Source organism: Schistocerca gregaria, unplaced genomic scaffold (assembly GCF_023897955.1).
Source record: "Schistocerca gregaria isolate iqSchGreg1 unplaced genomic scaffold, iqSchGreg1.2 ptg000971l, whole genome shotgun sequence".
In the NCBI taxonomy this organism is placed as follows: Eukaryota; Metazoa; Arthropoda; class Insecta; order Orthoptera; family Acrididae; genus Schistocerca; species Schistocerca gregaria.
In genome coordinates this window covers 22,501-27,500 of record NW_026062323.1, presented here as the reverse complement: position 1 = coordinate 27,500, position 5,000 = coordinate 22,501, and the positions used below count along the sequence as shown (strand labels likewise).

The following is a 5,000-nucleotide window of genomic DNA, read 5'->3' as shown; positions in this document are numbered from 1 at the left end:
AACCCACGTTGGCCCCTAACCTAACCCACGTTGGCCCCTAACCTAACCCACGCTGCACCTTAACCTAAGTTACGCTGCACCTTAACCTAAGTTACGCTGCACCTTAACCTAAGTTACGCTGCACCTTAACCTAAGTTACGCTGCACCTTAACCTAAGTTACGCTGCACCTTAACCTAAGTTACGCTGCACCTTAACCTAAGTTACGCTGCACCTTAACCTAACTTACACTGCACCTTAACCTAAGTTACACTGCACCTTAACCTAACTTACACTGCACCTTAACCTAAGTTACACTGCACCTTAACCTAAGTTACACTGCACCTTAACCTAACTTACACTGCACCTTAACCTAAGTTACACTGCACCTTAACCTAAGTTACACTGCACCTTAACCTAAGTTACACTGCACCTTAACCTAAGTTACACTGCACCTTAACCTAAGTTACACTGCACCTTAACCTAACTTACACTGCACCTTAACCTAACTTACACTGCACCTTAACCTAACTTACACTGCACCTTAACCTAACTTACACTGCACCTTAACCTAACTTACACTGCACCTTAACCTAACTTACACTGCACCTTAACCTAACTTACACTGCACCTTAACCTAACTTACACTGCACCTTAACCTAACTTACACTGCACCTTAACCTAACTTACACTGCACCTTAACTGTCACATGTAACGTCACAGGAATGTAGCTTTGCCTAACAGCAACCCTCTGAACATAGTTCACTGCTTGGATCCTCTGGTGTCATGTGTATTTCTTGATGCCATGGTGCGTACCCTCACATAAAGGTCTTTCGAGTGTTGCGTACTTTCTACACAGTCCCGCTAACCACTGGAAGGGTGTACCGCTACAGAACGAATATCGCCCTCCCCTCCTGCCCTTCCAAGCTGGTCGGTCAGGCGTTTGTTTGTGAAATGAGCCTTGCAGCTGTTCAGTTGCATTCGGTTGTCGATGCAGTCAGTGTACGTTGTGGTACGGCCTGTGTGGACTGTCCGCTGATGTACGCGTAACCCACACTGATCATCCGTCGTTACGTACTGAGTGACATAATGTGGCACATGCTTGACCCGTACACCGGCTGCGCCCTACAATGGCGAATCATAAGGGCCATATGTTGTGCACGATGCTACTTGTCTCGTCTCCCCATTACAGCGAGATTGCACTGTTGTACGCCGTACAGACATGTGGTAAGTAGGTACGGACGAAAGTATTGCATGTTGGCCCCCCCCCCCCCCCCCTCCTCCCTCTGCCGGGAATCAGCGTGAGCCGTCTGTTGATGTAGCGACGAGGGTTTTCCTATTTAATCGTATTGCCCCACACAACATGATAGCACGGTGGACCGCGTTCCACATCTGCGACATGCTACAGAGGCCGGTTGACAGTCGACCGCGCAAGGGACATTGCACACGTGCGCGGACCATCTTCCACGTGTTCTCTCGTGTACATGCCGCAGTGTGTATGTGGGCTGATGTAGCGTGTCGTGACACATAACATGCAGGCATGCCAGAATCGTAGATTTCGCAAATGTAGATTGACGTATACGTTTGCTGCCAAAAGATCCGCAAATGAACTGGAAATCAGTTGTTGAGCGGTTGTTCGCGCTGCAGGTGGCATCGGTGATAGCGACGATCGGTACATCTGTGAACCGGTTGTTTCGGCGGTACCCGCCATGCCCCCCGAACCTGAGTTGGCCATGTGGGTATGAAGCGATACGAGGCTGTGGCTTGGCGGGACAGTCCCCGGCCGGTGAGGGGGGGGCCGCCCGGCGTGCTGGCCGCGCGCTGCGTGAGCGCACGCACTACAGCCGGCTGGCTGGGGGGGGCCGCCAGTGGCAGGAGCGCCGGCCGGACGGGCCCGGCTGGCGTCCCAGCTATGCGCCGGCGCACCCTGCTGCGCGGCGCCAGGCGGCCAAAGTGGGTTCTGCCGAGCCCGGTGCGAAGCGCGGTGGACATCTGCAGTGTGCTGGTCCGATTGCGGACTGTGTGCGTTGAGGATGCGCCGCCGCCCGGCACTCGGCGTCGCGACGCCGTCCTGCTGCTCGGTCGCCCCCCAGCGGTTCTCGCAGGTGGTTTGTATCGCAGCTCTGCGGACGTGTTGGCGCGTGCGCTGTGCTGGGAGAGTTCGCTTCTGCACCCAAGTGGGGCTTTGCCTTCTGTGGCGCTGGCGTTGGAGCTGCCGGTCACCGTAGGTGGCGCGTGTTGTTTCCCCGCCGGCAATGCCACGACAGCACGCTCCCGGGCCTCTGTCGGCAGCGGCAAGCTCAGTTGGGAGCACGGGTGTTCGCACTGAAAGCGTCTACTCGCCTATCTCCGGGCGATTGCGCCTCTCTCGAACCCGACCAAGTACTTAGGACGGCGCTGCGCGCCGCCGGGACCTGAGAGGGTTTCGAGGTGTATCGTGCAGGGGAGCTCAGCCTCCTCCTGTTTGCAGAATAATTGAGCGGACGCTTGCGTGTTCGCGCGGGCCCCTCGGGACACACTCCCGGGCGGCCGGCTGCTCAGCTCTCGTTGACGCAGCTCCCTGGTTGATCCTGCCAGTAGTCATATGCTTGTCCTCAAAGATTAAGCCATGCATGTCTCAGTACAAGCCGCATTAAGGTGAAACCCGCGAATGGCTCATTAAAATCAGTTATGGTTCCTTAGATCGTACCCACGTTACTTGGATAACTGTGGTAATTCTAGAGCTAATACATGCAAACAGAGTCCCGACCAGAGATGGAAGGGACGCTTTTATTAGATCAAAACCAATCGGATTGGCTCGTCTGGTCCGTTTGCCTTGGTGACTCTGAATAACTTTGGGCTGATCGCACGGTCCTCGTACCGGCGACGCATCTTTCAAATGTCTGCCTTATCAACTGTCGATGGTAGGTTCTGCGCCTACCATGGTTGTAACCGGGTAACGGGGAATCAGGGTTCGATTCCGGAGAGGGGAGCCTGAGAAACGGCTACCACATCCAAGGAAGGCAGCAGGCGCGCAAATTACCCACTCCCCGGCACGGGGAGGTAGTGACGAAAAATAACGATAACGGGACTCATCCGAGGCCCCGTAATCGGAATGAGTACACTTTAAATCCTTTTAACGAGTATCTATTGGAGGGCAAGTCTGGTGCCAGCAGCCGCGGTAATTCCAGCTCCAATAGCGTATATTAAAGTTGTTTGCGGTTAAAAAGCTCGTAGTTGGATTTGTGTCCCACGCTGTTGGGTTCACCGCCCGTCGGTGTTTAACTGGCATGTATCGTGGGACGTCCTGCCGGTGGGGCGAGCCCGAAGGCGTGCTTGCGCGTCCCGAGGCGGACCCCGTTGAAATCCTACCAGGGTGCTCTTAGTTGAGTGTCTCGGTGGGCCGGCACGTTTACTTTGAACAAATTAGAGTGCTTAAAGCAGGCAAGCCCGCCTGAATACTGTGTGCATGGAATAATGGAATAGGACCTCGGTTCTATTTTGTTGGTTTTCGGAACCCGAGGTAATGATTAATAGGGACAGGCGGGGGCATTCGTATTGCGACGTTAGAGGGTGAAATTCTTGGATCGTCGCAAGGACGAACAGAAGCGAAAGCATTTGCCCAAGTATGTTTTCATTAATCAAGAACGAAAGTTAGAGGTTCGAAGGCGTTCAGATACCGCCCTAGTTCTAACCATAAACGATGCCAGCCAGCGATCCGCCGCAGTTCCTCCGATGACTCGGCGGGCAGCCTCCGGGAAACCAAGCTTTTGGGTTCCGGGGGAAGTAAGGTTGCAAAGCTGAAACTTAAAGGAATTGACGGAAGGGCACCACCAGGAGTGGAGCCTGCGGGCTTAATTTGACTCAACACGGGAAACCTCACTCACCAGGCCCGGACACCGGAAGGATTGACAGATTGATAGCTCTTTCTTGATTCGGTGGGTGGTGGTGCATGGCCGTTCTTAGTTGGTGGAGCGATTTGTCTGGTTAATTCCGATAACGAACGAGACTCTAGCCTGCTAACTAGTCGCGTGACATCCTTCGTGCTGTCAGCGATTACTTTTCTTCTTAGAGGGACAGGCGGCTTCTAGCCGCACGAGATTGAGCAATAACAGGTCTGTGATGCCCTTAGATGTTCTGGGCCGCACGCGCGCTACACTGAAGGAATCAGCGTATCTTCCTAGGCCGAAAGGTCGGGGTAACCCGCTGAACCTCCTTCGTGCTAGGGATTGGGGCTTGCAATTGTTCCCCATGAACGAGGAATTCCCAGTAAGCGCGAGTCATAAGCTCGCGTTGATTACGTCCCTGCCCTTTGTACACACCGCCCGTCGCTACTACCGATTGAATGATTTAGTGAGGTCTTCGGACTGGTACGCGGCATCGACTCTGTCGGTTGCCGATGCTACCGGAAAGATGACCAAACTTGATCATTTAGAGGAAGTAAAAGTCGTAACAAGGTTTCCGTAGGGTGAACCTGCGGAAGGATCATTACCGACTAGACTGCATGTCTTTCGATGTGCGTGTCGTGTCGCGCAACACGCTACCTGTACGGCAGTAGCCGTGCGCCGCGTGCGGAACCACGCGTGCCTCTCAAAACTAGCGCAAGTGTTGTTGTGTGGTACGAGCGCTGAAGCTCTGGAGCGGCTGGCCTGCGGCACCTGCGCCTGGCGCCGGTTTTGAATGACTTTCGCCCGAGTGCCTGTCCGCTCCGGTGTGGAGCCGTACGACGCCCATCGGCCGTCAGGCCGTTTGGACACAAAGTAATGGAACAGGGGCCGTCAAACGCCTCAGTCCCGCCTCTGCAACTGTCTTGAAAGAGACGGTGGAGAACTGAAAAGATAAAGATCACCCAGGGACGGTGGATCACTCGGCTCGTGGGTCCGATGAAGAACGCAGCAAATTGCGCGTCGACATGTGAACTGCAGGACACATGAACATCGACGTTTCGAACGCACATTGCGGTCCATGGATTCCGTTCCCGGGCCACGTCTGGCTGAGGGTCGGCTACGTATACTGAAGCGCGCGGCGTTTGTCCCGCTTCGGG

At 54.5% G+C, this 5,000-nt stretch overlaps 1 non-coding gene and 1 pseudogene across 1 annotated transcript; both read left to right on the top strand.

Moving 5' to 3' along the window:
• Positions 1-2,534: 2,534 nt before the first annotated feature.
• LOC126326114 (small subunit ribosomal RNA) lies at positions 2,535-4,447 on the top strand. Its single transcript, XR_007560527.1, has one exon. It is a non-coding gene; the product is annotated as a small subunit ribosomal RNA (ribosomal RNA).
• A 356-nt stretch (positions 4,448-4,803) lies between these two features.
• LOC126326112 (5.8S ribosomal RNA) lies at positions 4,804-4,959 on the top strand (annotated as a pseudogene).
• The last annotated feature ends 41 nt before the right edge of the window (positions 4,960-5,000 follow it).